We start from the raw sequence: 15,981 nt of genomic DNA, 5'->3' as shown, positions 1-15,981 counted from the left end.
CCCAACATGGAGGGTAAGAGACTACAGAGTGAAAACCCTCCTGTCTCAGCAGACGTTACCAACAAACACTGTCCTCGTTGGCTCTTCTGGATCCCTCGGATGGGAAACTAAGTAGATGAGTGTGGTCCTTGTTAGCAACCCATTCTCCCTGCCTCCTTTTCCTCCCTGCTCTGCCCTCGATCCTCCCTTCTCTCCCTTTTCCTTCTCCCCATTTCTTCTCTTCCTCTTCCCTCTCTTTCAGTGGCTTTTCCTTTATGATTTATTTTTCTTTCTTACTCATTTCCCCCCCTTTCTGTTGTGGCAACTGAAACGCACCCAAGCTGAAGACATTGCAGCCAGCTTCTTCCCTTTTTGACAAGAAATGTTCCAGAGCATTGACTTAAAACACCGCCCCCACCCCCTCAGCCCTCAGTTGGATGTGAATCAGAATATCCATGGGTGAGTGGTGGGGAGTGGGGTGGCTGTAGAGGCAGGGACAATGTGTGAGGGCTGCTCCTAAGGAAGGCGCTTGTAAGGGTGGGGTCATAGGTGCTAGATGCTACAGAGAGTACAAGCTCAGTGTTTTTGTGATTGGCATCTAGAGAGGACTTGCAGGAATCAGAAGATATGTCTTTCTTGAGAAATGTTAAAAAGTCAAATGAGTGGTCATCTGACAACTTGTCTAGGTTTTCTTCTGGAGGCCGTAATTTGCTGTTCTGTGAAATGGGAACAGTGGTCTTGGCTCCTTTCCTCAGGTCAGAGATATTATGAGGGTCTTCACCATGTTGCCCTTTGGAGGGCAACATGGTGAAGACTGTGCCAGGAGCCAGAACACTTGGGCCTTAGTCCCAGCTCTGCTATTTTCTTAGTTTGTCATCATCAGTGTGTAAATAGCTTCTGAAGCTCTCAGTTTCCTGATCTGTGAAATGGGAAGGTTGGGTTTCTCAAAATGGGATGCATTTTCTCAATTGAAAACTGTCTCTCCATCACTAGTGCTCTTGGCTTGTGTTTTTCAAAAGCAGGGCCTACCATTGGATCTGAAAAAAAGGAATTGCTTGAAAATATTGCTGAATGAATGAATGCTCACACTCAGGGACCCCAAGTGTGGCTGTACTATACGCAACTCCAAGGGAAGAGGGCCACTGCTCGTGAAGACTACGACGGGAATCGGGTCCCTGTAGTTGGGCAACATGATGGCCTGCTCCCAGTGGACGAGATTTCGGTGACCTGAAGTTGTCAGGAAGGTGAGACTCGTAGAAAATATAACACCCTTTATGCCCCTCTGACTAGTTTCCTTTTCTAGGTGCTACAGAACCACCCACCTGAGCTCTTCATCTCTCTCACCTTACAGAAACAGGCTCATGAATGCTTTCTCGTTTAGCAGCAGCCATGGGGCTCCGTGACAGGACAGCTCGATGAACACAAACTTTGCATTGATACGGGCCAGAAGAGCTTATGAAATAATCTGACTCCTCAGTTCCTTCTGTTAGAAGCTACATTTTAGAAGTTAAAGAGTCCCTCCCTTACTTTCCAACCAAGGAAAATAGTGACAGCTTAGTCAGAAAGCAAATCCTCCCCCCTTTTTTTGGCCAAATACATTTACAAGAAAGCTAAATTTTCTCAGAAGATACACAATTATTAAATTTCCTATAAGTTCATCTGTGTGTCTTGTATAGATTACCTCACGCGTCCCCAGGGGTACCCATGGGAGCCACTGTCTGGGAAACCCTCCTAGAGTAAGGGCTTCCTGGGGAATTTTGGATCAAGGATTAGGTGACCGGTTAACAAATTCGTAGCGCCCCCTCGTGGAAGTTGCTTCTCTAGTTGACAGGAATATCTTGGATTCAGCTGAATTGGAGTTGTAGCCTTCCCTGCCACATGGCCATGGTTCTCGCTCCACAACCACCGTCTTCATTTTCTCTGCTTAATTTTCTTTCTTTTTTTTTTTTAATTTTTTAAAATTTTTATTTATTTATTTGACAGAGAGAGAGAAGAGATCACAAGTAGGCAGAGAGGCAGGCTGAGAGAGAGGAGAAAGCAGACTCCCTGCTGAGCAGAGAGCTCGATGCGGGGCTTGATCCCAGGACCCTGAGATCATGACCTGAGCCGAAGGCAGAGGCTTTAAACCACTGAGCCTCCCAGGCAACCCTCTGCTTAATTTTCTTAATTTTCTCTTGACTTTATGTTCTTTTCTGTGTGTGTTTCTCACAAAGTCACGGTGATGCTAGCAGAGAACAAAGGATCGGAGTACAGAGGTCTGGACCTGGAATTAGTGCTCAGTGAAGGCACTTTCTAGGACTCTGCATGTGCCATTGCTATTCTGAGGGCCTCCGTTCTTCCGTCTGCCAAACGTGAGGGGGAAGGTGATTTCCAAGGCTCCTTGTAGCAGTGTGGTGCCTGTGCTGAAGCTTGGGCTTCATGGTCTGGCTGGTCTGGGTTTGCAGCAGAGCTTGACACTTGAGGCAAGTTCCTTTGGCTCCATGACCTTTAGCTTCTGATCTGTTAATTGGGGCTGATGATAATGGCAGTCCCTGGAGTTCAGGTGACTTTCAAATAGGAGCATCTTTTTTTTTAAATAATTAAAAAAAATTTTTTAATAAACATGTAATGTGTTGTTAGCCCCAAGGGTACAGGTCTGTGAATCGCCAGGTTTACACACTTCACAGCACTCATCATAGCACATACCCTCCCCAATGTCCATAACCCCACCACCCTCTCCCTCCCCCCTCCCCCCAGACACCCTCAGTTTGTTTTGTGACATTAAGAGTCTCTTATGGTTTGTCTCCTTCCTGATCCCATCTTGTTTCATTTTCAAATAGGAGCATCTTTGCAGAGGCCTGGCTCAGGGCCTGGCACTTAACTTGCACTCTCAGTGGCTATCTTCATTAATACCATTGTGATCTTCCCAAGGTTTGGTCCATGGGATGGCTGCTGAAAGGAGCCAATCAGTTTCTAAGTGAGAGCTGCTAATATAAGAGCGTGAATGTTGTCCCAGTACTTATTTTGCATTTGGAAAGATTCGAAAATGATTTGTTTATATCTATTTTTTAGTGGGTAATAATCGGTCCCAAACCAGCTCTCTCCAGAGCCTGGGGCCACCCTCCGCCATGTGGATATCATCAAGTCCCATCTGTGGATGAAGAGGCCGGCCGGAGACCAGAGTCAATGGTGTAGGAAATCACATCGCCTGAGTGCGCAGTCAGAGCCGGGCGGAGGCGGGGGGGATAGGAAGGGCGGTGGGTAATGATGTTGTCTCCTTTCACCGCCAAGGTTCTGCTCCCTATTCAGGAGCAGGGCAGACCATTCCAACCCACCCGCTCAGCCTTGCCCTTCTTCTGCACATCTGTTCCTCTTTCCTTCCTTCTTTTTCGCTAACAAAGAGAGTGCTGACGGTGTGTCAGCCCAAGTAGCTCACATGAATGAATTCATTTCACTCTCCCAACTGTCCCATGAGCTAGTTACTGTTACTGTGCCCCTTTTAAGATGGGGAAAGTGAGGCTCAGAAGTGAATTCCATGACTTGCCGTAGGCAGCCAGCTGGTAAGAGGTAAGATTGGACCAGGGCAGGCTTCTCTGGGTCCTCCACGGTCTACTGCCTTTGTTTGATTCTGTCTCTACCCCCCATGCATGGCTGAGAGCCCCCTGGATTTGGGGGAACCAGTCAGATTCTTTATTACCCATCAACTCCCCAACCCCCCCCCACCCAGTATCAAAGTATGACTGTGAGTCCGAGCACCCACTGGAAGGGAGCCCCCAGGAAGGACTGGGTCAGGACTCCGACTGGATACTCAACCCTGATGTTTTTTAGCAGGAGGGCAGAGTGATGCTTGTGTCACATTCAGTGGGCACCCCCCAGGTTCCACTGTGGGGAGATTCTCCTTGGGCCTCCAGTGTTTCCTCATGCTTTGCCAGCAGAGGCCCTGTCTGTGCTTTATTCTGGATTGTCTTTCCCAGGATGCTGGTGCAGTGGACTTCCTTGGGAGGCAGAGATGGTGTCTTTCTCGGGAACAAAGAGCTTACTGCCCACTATACAACGTTTGGGTTTCCTAAGCTCAGCATTGCTCTCCAGTAATGCAACCCAGTGCATGAATAGGGTTTACTTGGTTCTCTTTATGTGGTCCTGTGGGAATTGGGGTTCTGGGAACTGGGGCAAAAATGCTGATTGTCTGGTTACCACTATTCCTGTGAGTAACAGAGTCTTTTGTCTCTGATCTAGGAATCTTGTGTCTTCTGCCAGCATCCATGAAACTGGAGGGCTACCTCATGAACTTGTAGCTAGGGTACCCTTCACAGTTCTTGCAAGATTTCAGGTTCATGATGCAGAGGAGGCAAAGATATAGGGTTTTAAAAATGAATCAGCCACAAGCCCTGCCCTTTAAGGGGTAGAGGGAAAAGACACATGGGAGAATGACGCAGGTGCTAAAAGGCAAACCGTTTCTGAGTAGATAAGGAAAACACTGTCTGGGACGCAGCCTGTGAGTGTGGCTTGAAGGCGGCATTGGATTTTAATGAGGTCAGAAGCTGAGCTAGGAGTTCCAGGCAGAGGGAACAGAATGAGCAAAGGCACAGAGGTGTGAAGGTCAAGGGTGGTTCCGGGGATAGCAATCATTCCAAGTGTGCTGGAGCGAGGGTTGCATGGCTGGAGCCAGAGATGCAGGCTGGCTGGGCTGGGCACTTTGTCTGCCCCGCTGGAATCCCCTGAACCCTTCCCCACCCTGCTGTTTGTTCTGGCTGGGTTGGCCAGCGGGAGGTACAGCAGGAGGTACAGCAGGAGATCAGTGAGTGGGAGGAGAGTGAGGTCAGGGGCAGCTCCTCTTGGCTCCCTGCCTGTGCAGTGACCTTGGGCTGCCTGTCACTGCTCAGCAAAGTCACTCTTCCTCTTCCGGGCCTTGACCCAAGTCTCTGCTTCCAGATCTTTTCTGGACTCTCCCTTCCTCACCCTCTCAGGCCTAGGGGGTGGTGACAGCTCCGATACCACTAGCCAGGTGACCACACTGACCCATGTGGTCCCTTTCTGTGTAACTGTTCCCATGAAAAGAAACGCTTCTTGTGTGAGATCCTGACTTGAGTGAGCCAGCCTTCCCTCTGGGGACCCAAATGATACAGTGGTCGATGGGGGCCGAGATGTCAGGTCAGCCCGTGGAGGGAGTGCCTAAAGCCTGTGAGACTGGTTGAGTGTATCCACTGAGCCTCCGTTCTTCCTTTGAGGTCCAACTCAGGTGTCCCCTTACCTGGCAAGACTCCCGGGACCTCTGAGCCTTCCCTTCCACAGCACTGAGTGCCTTATTTCACGTGTCTCCTTCCCTGTGTCGCACCCCTCTGACTGGGGGTCTCTAACTGACTTCTGTATCTCTTATGTTGCACACAGTAACATTGGATGAGTGGATCAAAATAGGGATGGGTGATGCCTGGATAGAGGGATGAAGGTGATCCCATGCCATTGAAGATTTGGGGACTAGGGACTGATGAGAACAGGCAGAAGCACAGATGGAGACCCTGCCTTCCAGCAGCTTCTAACCCACGTGGGAAAATACAACATGGACAGGGGACATCTCCAATCCCAAAAGGCCACTTCTGCAGAGGTACCCCGGGCCCAAGACAGTGGGTGTGATATGCAGCAGGAAGGAGCTCATTCTGCTTTGGACAGGGAGATCACGGAAGGCTGCCTGGAAGAGGCAAGGTAGAGCTGGGCACCAAAAAATGGTGCCTCAGTTTGCTCAGGCTGCTAAACCAATAACATAGACTGGGTGGCTTAAACAATATTTATTTCTCACAGTTCTGGAAGGTGGGAAGTCCAAGTTCAAGGCACTGGCAGACCTGGTGTCTTGTGAGGCCTTCCTCCTGCCTGTGTCCTCATATGGCAGAGAGAGGAAGTTGTGTTGTCTCTTATAAAGGCATGAATCCCATGACCTAATCACCTCCCAAAGGCCCCATCATCTAACACCATCATGTTGGGGGTTAGGATTTTGAACTGGGGATTTTGTGGGGGGATGAAAATAAGGTAGGGAGATCTAGACTTCAAGAGGCTTTGAATTTGAAGGTCATGCTCAGGAGTTCATAATTTATCTTGAAGGCCCCAGAACACCATTGAAATGGCCCCAGTGGGGTTTCTTAAAACAAAGCAAGGAAAACCAATGAAAGGTCGTGCTTTTTTTTTTTTTTTTTTTTTTTTTTTAAGTAACACATTAGGAGAAGATTCTGGAAGAAAGAGCATAGATTTCAGAGTCAGGTAGACCTGGGATTGAACCCTGACCTCCCTGATGGCTAGCTGTGTGAGCTTGGACAAAGTACTTCACCTCTCTGAGCCTCAGTTTCTTTTTCTAGAAAATGAGGCTTGTAATAGGCAGCTCCTAGGGCTGCTGCGAATGACCAGATGAAAGCAACCTGCTTATCACACTGCTTTGTGGGTGGTAAACACTCTATTACTATTGTTACTATTAATTAGTATTCCTATGGCAGCCTTTTGGGTTTTGTTTTGTTTGCGAGAATTTGGCCTTGAGGGTCATGTACATTGTCTGCGGTGGTTTTGCCAGCTGTGTTTGTGGGTAACAGAAGGACAATCTTGCAGCCACAGAGCTTTTTTTCTTGTTTCTTCTTCTTCTTCTCTCTTTTTTCTGGCCCGAAAGCCTGAGATAGTGGAATATTAATATCGGTCTCTGGGGGCTTGACTCTGGGGCCTGGCGGGGCTTGTTTTTACAGCCTGAAATAGTCTGGCATTTGCCTTTCCAGTGGGCAGACTGCCAGGCCAAGGAGTGTGTCACCGCCCAGCCTAACAAAGCAGAACTATTTTTACCTTGGGGGGCCCAAGAATGCAGCCCCACCCGGCGCGGCGGCCGGAGCCAGTTGCAGGCAAAGGGCGGTCTCCTGTAGGTGGCACTGGGAAGCCAACAGCTGGGCCCCTTGGGGACCAGCTTCCATGGCAGGCAGGCCAGGTGTCCCAGAAAGTCCTGGAGCGCCCCGCCCCTGCCTTCTTCTCTCAGCTGGGAAGTAGGAGACCAGAATTCTCACTCAGAGAGTTTCTGAGGTCGTCAGACAGGAAGTTATAGGGTTTAGTTTTATCCTCTAATATAATCTGACTGAAAGCAATACTGTGGCTAATAGGAATGACTTCCGCTTTCTGAGACTCGATCAGGTATTGAGCACTGTGTTGATTTCTTTACATACACCAGCTCTTGTCGTATCTCCATGAGGAACGGCCCCATTTTCCAGATGTGGAAACTGAGGCTCAGGGAGGTTAAGTGACTTGCTCAGGGTTAACCAGCTGGGAAGTGCTTTGGATCTCAAGCTTACTGGTTGCAGAGTAGATCCACCGCTCACCACGCCCCTTGCCTGTCCGCACAGTGGAACAAGAACGGGGGGAGTCAGGGAGTCTTGGTCTTCCCTCTGACTTGGACAGCAAATCTGTGGCTCCTTCAAGCCTTGGAGTTCCTGGGGGGGAAATCATGCCTGTGCCCTTGGCCATGCAGGCCTGTGAGATCAGGGAGGATGGAAAGAGATTTGGAGAGCCCCAACAGCATGTTCATGCCAGCCGGTAATGCCCACATACTCAAGGCTGAGTGTGTCATCATGCCAGTTCTCCCTGGAGCAAGGGGGAGGCTGGGGATCAGGATCGTGCAGAGCTGAATCCTCCATAAGTCACCTTAGAGGAAGCTTGTGTTCCCACCTTCCCACTCTCCCACCCTCCTCCCTCTGTCTCTCTTTTTGTCCGTCTCTGTCTCTCTCCTTCCTTTCTCCCTCTCTTCCTTCTGTATTCACCTCTTGGTAGGATATAGCAGAAAGAGCTTGGTCTTTGGAGTCATTCTTTGTTCCCTCCTCCTCTCCATCCACCTAACTCTCCTCATCCTTGTGTCCAGCTCCAGAACCTCCTCCTCCAAGCAGCTTTCCATGACTTCCTTTGCTGCCCAGAGCCACGCACGTGGGATGCCTCTCGTCTGACCTCCTGTCTCCCTCGTTCTGTCTGTAAATATGGGGCCCCTCAGCAGAAGTGGCACCTCAGTGTTAGAAGACATTCCGAGTGTCCATGCTGAGTCTACCCAACTGGGTCGGAAGCTGCTTGAGGGTGGGGGTGGAGCCTTGTGCTTCTTTACATCACTTTGCATCACTCCCCTGCACACGGGCTCCAGGGTCCGTCCACCCACCCACTCAGCACATATGGAGGTGTCTTAGCTTAGGGGGGAAGCAGTTATAGTCCTACAGAGTGGTACATCCGGGGAAAGAGGAGGTAGAAAGGTTTGGGGAGGCCAAGAAACCCACATTCGAGTCATGGCTCTGCCATTTCCCAGCTGTGGGAGCTTGGTCAAGTCACTTCCCTCCCTGTGTGCCTCAGCTTCCACATCTATAAAACGGAGACAGTCATAATCCCTCCTACAAGGTCGTAGTGAGCAGTAGATGAGATGGTGTGTGTCAGGCACTCGGCACTTTCCCCTTTCTGTCACAGCTCTCCTACTCGGGCAGGGACACGGCGGTGGCCGGATGACTCTGGAATGACCCTTTCTGCATCCCTGGGTGTCTCTTGCTGGTCATGGAGAGCGGAGAGCCTGGGAGCTGAAATGATCAGGTTTGTGCCACTTTGGTCCTAAATGGGCTCTGCATCAAACTTCCAATCAGTTGACCTTTTCCATTTCTCTCTCACCTCTGGTCTGTATGGGGGCATACAGTTTCTATATGTTTCTCGAGGCAGTTTCTTGGGGTCTCCTTTCCTGGGACCAGCCCCCAGCCTCGTCTCTTGAGCAGAGAAACTGAAGGCCAGAGAAAGGGAACAGAACCAGCCAGGTCACGTTTCAAGTTTGGATCCAAATCTTAGTTCAACTGATTGCTTTGGCTCTCCTGATGAAGATGGCATGGGGCCTGGCTGCATCCCCGACCTTCCCATTTTCCAAAGGACCCTCCTCCCCCGGCCTGCACACCCCGCTGCAAGAGGTCTCATTCCTCACGTGTTGTGGGACTACAAATACTACAATCTGTCCTGTGCCAGACCTTTTGTTCCCTTTCCTGCAGACTTACTGGTGGGAAAAGTAGCTGTTTAGTAGGAGATAAAGAAGAGGGAGGGTGTGTTGCCAAGAGATTTTCGTTTCTCAATTCTGAGCCTAAATATGAAGCCTTTTAAGTTGTGTGCTCTGTTTGAGATTTGCACTAACCCCGTCTTTTTCTCTCTTCAATTCTTATTTCCTTGGTCATTGTTGAAGTGGGACATGGATTATTAAAAACAAAAACAAAACCTTGCTTTCATAGGAGCACAAGCTTATATTTAGTTAGGAAGAAATTCCTTTGAAATTTGATTTCCCCTGCTCCACAGTGGTGCAAGGGGAAGGAAAAAAGTGGAAAAATCTGAAACGTTCCCCAGCGTCTTGAACTTGGAACAGAACAGAGAAGGGCTTTCAAAATCTTGGTCTGTGTCTGTCTGCCTGCGCTGCCCCCACCATGAGCCAGTGATCCAAGTTTTGGGCTTCAGAAACCATCAAGTGTGACCTCCGACAGACGCTGTATGGGGCTGCGGCTGCATCATTAGGCCGCCTGATTTGCTTTCAACAAAGAAGGGGCCAGCCGGCCCTGTTGTCTCTCTGCACACTCAGCGTGAGGGGGCAGTCAGGAAACTGGCCTGAGGCTTGTTTGGGATTCCAAGGAGTTTGTGTGCGTAACTAATTCCAAGGGACTATTTTCAAGGTAGATAGAGGGAGTGTGGACTCATGCGGCCGGCAGGGCAACTCAGGAAAGCATGTTGCTGGTGCTGCTTCTGCTCCCCACTCACTGTGACCTTGAGGAGGACACTCAGTGTGACCTTGGGAAGAGCATTCAGTTAATGTGACCTTGGGAAGCCCATTCAGTGCCTGTGACCTTATAAAGCCGTCACCCAGTGACCTTCAGACCCTTCACTGTAACTTGCAGAGACCACTCAGTGTGACCTTGGAGTGACAAGGTCGGAGACCTGCGGAGACAACTCATTCATGTCAGCCTCTGTGAACGTGGGCAAGTCATGCGCTGAAACAGTGAGGTGCTCACATCTCCCTCTGAGCCCCGGCATCTGTCTGTAAAATGAGGCAGTTATGGCAGTCCTGTTTTTCTGAATCTACCCTGGAGAGACACGCACACACCTGCAGGCATATGCACAAGGAAATTCTTTTTTAAAATCACAATGCTTTTTGTAATTACAAAAAATAGGAAACAATCTGGGAGTCCATCAAAAGGAGCATAGTTGAATGTGTCACGGCACCTTCCTACCATGGGATGCCGTGACATATTGGAAGGGGTGGGGCTGGGATATGGGGGACAATTCCCATAAATGTAATATCGAATCAAAGAAGCCAAGCACAAGAAAGGCAGCTGTGCGTTACGTTATAGCCCCCCAAATCCATCCCCTGAAGCCCTAACCATGGTGTGATGGTATTGGGAGGTATTACCTTGAGGAGGTGACTGTGCTAAATGAGATCTTGAGGGTGGGGCCCCCACGATTAGATTAGTACCCTTATAAAACCAGAGAGCTCCCTGGAGCTCAATCCCTGCCTTCTCTCCTCTCCTCGTGAAGACACAGCAAGTAGGTGGCTGTCTGCATGCCAGGGAGAGCCTCTCACCAGAGCCCACTATACTGGCACTTTGATCCTGGGCTTCCAGCCTCTGGAACTTTCTCTTATTTAAGCCACCAGCTTCTTGTTAGGCCAGCCCGAGCTGACTAACGTAAGTACCTAGTCTATGAAGTTCAACAGCTTCCAAGTATATCAAGTTCATCAACAAACAAAACTGACCCCTGGACCAGTTACGGGAGTGGTTGCTCTTAGGGTGGGAGCAGGGGCAGTGGGTGGGTACTGGAAAGAGGCACAAGAGGGCTTCAGGGTCTAGTCACATTCTATCCTTGATCTTACCGCTATCACAGGAGTACCTTTTCTTTGTGAAAACTTATCATTCATGCTTGAGATTGGTGCATTTTTATGATATGTGTTATACTTCAAGAAAATTTATGAAATGAAAAGAACCCATTCAAATAAAAAACAATGATTATCAATAAAAAACAAAGGCTCATGAACAATATTTCAGTCATTTTTCTCTTATGGGTGTCCAGACCAGTACCTGGACTCAAGTCCTTTACATATACACTAAGAGTAAAATTTGCTACAAAATTTATAAAAGTGAACCTAATAAAACTATATATGCTGACACAGAAAGTTATCCATGATATGTTTTGTGCTGAATAAAAGGTGTTGAGTGATATTTATAGTGGTATTATATGATCTCATATGCGGTTTTAAAAATTCTCAGTGTTTGTACATGAATACGCATATCTCTATGTAAATCTGGGGACATTTAGGTGGGGAGGCATTAATTTTTCACTTTTATCTTTTGTGGGTTTGATTTTTTTCATAGTATTAAGGTATTTCTTTTTTAAATATTAAAAAAGATCATTGGAGAGAATTAAAAGGGTGAGAGGAAACGAAGGGTTTGGAGCAGATGATGTCTAAGATCCCCTCGTCCTGCTCTGGGGTCTGTGATTAACATTGAACGCCCATGGGTCCAACAATATTGATGGCCAGGTTTGACTTGTATGGCACTGAATCTCTATTTGTGGTTTTTTATTTAGATCCACAAAGGCATTCAGCTTTGTCCATTCCTGTGGCTCTTTTTTTAGGTGTTTGTTGTGGATGCTTTCGCCAAGTCAAGATGGAGACCTGGAAGCAAGGTATAATGGACATGCCTCGGGATGGCCCTTCAGGGAGCAATTCCTACCTCAGAGAGATGCTGTTCACATGCTCATATCCATAAATAATGGCTGTCAGAAGAGTGGTTTGGAGACATGGGGGAGAGAACATTTGGTTCTGCCCAGGGAAATCAGGGAGGACTTCCCACAAGAGGGGGCATCTGAGGTGGTCCTTGGAGGACCGAGTAGAAGTTTGACAGGCAGAGAACAGAGGAAGGGAATGTTCCAAAGGGAGGGAAGTGCACACAAGGGTTTGGAGTCATGATGGCTTAGATGTTGGGGTCATGTAGGAGCGTAGGATTGCTGAGAACTCATGGGTGGATCAGGGGAAAGTGTGACGGTTAAGGCCGGAAAAGCTGTTTGGAGCCAGACTGGAGATTTGGACTTCATTGTGATGGTAATAAGGAGCCATAGATGATTTGAAGCAGGAGATTTATGCACACTGAAGGAGGGAGCTTTTCTTTTCTCTCTCTCACCTTCCTTCTAGAGAGGGAGCCTCCGACCAGTAGCAATAAAGGACAGTCTTCGTAGACATTGTAAATCATCAGGATTATGTTGTGAGAGGCGGCAGGCAGAAAGGTTTGCCAGTCTTGTGGATGTTTTATGTGGAGAAATGGAGAGCCGGTGAAGTCCTGCACGTTCCCGGTCCAGAGCTTGCCAGTGCGACTCAACGAAGGCCCAATTAATTACTTCACATCTGGGATCCTCGGTGCCAAGTGTGAAGCATGTCTGTCGTGGAAGAAATCCTAGACTGGGGCTTGCTACTCACTGCCGTGTGACTGTGGGCTTGTCCCTTCCCTTAGTTTGGCCTTGGTTTCCCCAGGTGTACAGTGTGGCCGTAGGACAAAGGGATTTCTGAGGTGCCGGCACGTGTTCGTCACCAGAGATGATGACACTCTTCTGGCTGCTTGCCTTCCTTGCTGGGTGGCGGAGGGGGGCACAGGCTGATGATCGAGCACCCCTCTGTGTCCCAGGGCTAGGGGTTAGTGCTGTCCCGAGGCCTGGGAAGGCTGACCGTGCCTTGCAAAGCAAATCGAATTTATGTCTGAAAATTGCAGTGGCCAGATAGACTGGCCTTTTCAAGTTCCAAATTGGGTTTGGAGACCAATGGATTGGATTAGCCGGAAGAGAGGAAGAAATGGAGGAATGACTCGACACACGCGGACTTGCTGGCGGGCAGCCTTGCTCCTTGGGAGATTAGCATCTCTGACTGTTGCTGGAAACACAGTTTTGTCCTACTTGCCCTCCAGGAGCCAGGAAAGAAAACCTCCCCCAGGTTTTAGCCCAGAGAGGCCAGCAGCCAGATCACAGAAATGGTCCTTGTTGTTGAACCTGATGTACTTGGGGGTGGGCATCACCTTGGACCTGCTTGGGAACTCTGTGAAGTGTGCCTTCCAGGGTCGTGACCGGGGGCTGGACCCTCAGCTGTTACCCGTCAATTTTCTGACCCTTTGGGGACAGAGCTCCCCCTTGTTGCCCGCTTCTGAGGAAGCACCCTTAGCTCAGCATGAGAGCCTCAGGGTCATGGTGGATTCCCTCCTGCTGTCCCTCTAATGAGGCACGTAAAGACTGGGTTCCTCTGTTCTTGAAATCGTCAAAGTCGAGAAACAGAAACAAATGGATTTTTAAAAATTACTGTTGGTCTTTCTCTCTGTCTCTGCCTCCCTCTTTCTCTTCACAGATGGAACAAACTCATCTTTGGAGAAGTCTGCGTAAAAGTCCAGGATCAGGCTGATGAAGTCCCTGCGTGAGAATGTAGACTGTGAATTATGATCATCACGTATTTCTGAAGCACCTGGTATTTGCCAGCGCCCATTCAGGGTGCTAAGCAGGCAGCAGGGAACAAAATGGACAAAAATCTGTCTTCACGGAGCCTACACCCTGATCTTAGGGTGATTAGAGAGATGTTAAACAGAGTAAATAGTAAGACGGTTGATGTGTTGGATAGTCATAAGTGCTATGAAGAGAAACAAACCAGGAACTGGGAATGGAAAGGTAGAGATTTGCTGGTGGTGATGGTGTGTGCATATGTGTGTGTGTGTGTGTGTGTGTGTGTGTGTATGTGTGTCAGAGAGAGAGAGAGAGAGAGAGAGAGAGGTGTTCGATTTTAAATTGAGGGCCAGGGATGGCCTTATTGGGAAGGTGACATTTGAGCAAAGGACAGGAGAGGCAAGGGAGTGAATTGTATGGAGATCTGGAAGGGAATTCCAGGTAGCGGGAACAGCCAGTGCAAAGGCCCTGAGGTGGGAGTGTGCTTGGTGTGCTCCCAGCAGAAAGGAGGCTGGTGAGGCTGGAGTAGGGGTGATGAGGGAGCAGGGCAGTGACAGTGGTAGGGAGAGGTTGCCCCTCACAGACCCTGGCAACGGCTTGGTTTTCAGTACCCGAGACATGGCAGCCAGGGAGGGTATTGAAAGAGGAGAGCTGTTCCGTGACTGGCTGTTATTAATGCATCAGTCTGAGGGCTCTGTTGACACGGGCTCTGGGGTTTAGGGGAGGAGAGGGCAACAGGAAGAACCACAGAGGAAGCCCCTGCCATGACCCAGATGAGAGGAGAGGGGGCTCGGGCATCAGTGGGAGCGAGCCATCAGAGAGTCATGTTGCTGAGACAACGGATGTGTCCTGTTGATGCAGCAGGGTTGTGGGGGAGGGGGTGAGGAAAAGAGAAGAATCAAGGGATGGGCATTAGGAGTTCAGTGTTGGACATGTGGGCTTTGAGACGTCTGTCAGACACCCGAGTGGATCCGTTTAGACACCCTCGTGGGGCAGAGGGTCTGGAGTTCAGGATGCTGTAGAGGTTGTCTCCCCAGGTACGGCTGTGGTGTGAAGGGATTCAGCATTGCTGCCATCTTCATGACCCACAGGGGCTGTGAAGGGATTCAGCATTGCTGCCATCTTCATGACCCACAGGGGCTGTGGGACCCACAGGGTGACATGGTGAGGAAGCCTGTCTAGGCTGCTTCTGGGGAAGATTTGCATGTGGGAGGTCAGTGGGGTGCTCTTGGGATCAAGCTGTATGAGGGAAAGTCAAGCTGCAGGGCAGTCCCAACAGAGGCCTCAGCCAATGCCAGGAGCAGCTTGGGAGCCAGGTGGCCCTTCAGCGGCGACCTGGAGAAGGTCCCAGCTTTAGGCCTTGAGTAGTCAGTGCTATCTGAGCTAGGTCCTTGGGGAACCCTGGGGGGTGCAACCTGGCGCCCGCCCCTTGAAGCACCCTCTGCACGAAGTGTGCAGGCCCTTATAAGATGGTAGCAGGCCAGGGTCTGTTCAGAAAGTTGGTGAGTTTGGGGTTCCCTGGGGAGTCAAGACTGGTGGAATCTGGGAGCGGTGATGTGCCCATGATCCAGGTTATGTTTCTTTTGTGTTCCATATTTCCCCAGCTGAGTTCTGTGAAGTGAGTCTGCCTGGTTCTAGAGACTTCAATGTCCCCGACAGGCCCACCTCAATAACATCCGCAGGGGGAAGGGGGAGGAAAAAAGGAGCAGAAGCCTGGAGGCGGTGAAAGAGAGAAGGAGAGGTCAGACCAAAGTGGCAAGGGACAACACACTCGGTGAATATCAGTGCCATGATGAGCATTCCTCAGAACTTCCAGAAAGAACTAGAAGGGATGCTGGTGGAAGTGTGGCTCTCCTGTTGTCAAGGAGACAGCGGTTCAGACTATTATCACTCAGTCAGAGAAGGGAAGGGTGGCAGGCTGACCTTCTAAAAGGACAAGGAATTACAACCATCAATTTCATAACTCCTCCATTGTTTCCCTGGTCAGCCAGGAAAAACACTGGGTAGCCAGACTTACAGGGACCAAGCTGTTTTCTAGCTTAGTGTTTGCAAACCCTGTGGCTCTGTTTTCCCCCAACTCCTTACAATGACATATAACAATGCACAGAAGTGTTTGTAGTTTCTGCATTAGGACCTTACTGCCAACAGAGCTTGCTCGAATCCTGGCTTTGCCACACATAAGCTGTGTGGCCTTGCTTAGGTCACCTTACCCTCTCTGAGCCCCTGCTTTTATATCCATAAGGAACTAAGGTAGGTAGGGGTTTTTGTAAAGGGTGAGGCAGGAAGGCACCCATGAAAGCATCTCCCTTCACTGTTGGCATTTGGGAGACATCGGTAGACCACAGCCTCACTTATTCGTCTCTGTGGTTAGGAGCCCATGCCTTTGAACCTGATGTGTCAGTTTCCCAGGAGGGGGCTTGGATGCTGTGTTCCAGGAACCGCCCACTCGGGCAAGTTTCTTATTTGTGTCAAGACCATTCTCTTCCACTCCATCCTTGATTCCTGCCATGGAGACCACTGGTCTCCAGCCACCCAGCCTGCAGATAA

The sequence above is a fragment of the Mustela erminea genome, chromosome 1, assembly GCF_009829155.1.
Source record: "Mustela erminea isolate mMusErm1 chromosome 1, mMusErm1.Pri, whole genome shotgun sequence".
Classification (NCBI taxonomy): Eukaryota; Metazoa; Chordata; class Mammalia; order Carnivora; family Mustelidae; genus Mustela; species Mustela erminea.
Note: the sequence above shows the minus strand (reverse complement) of the source record.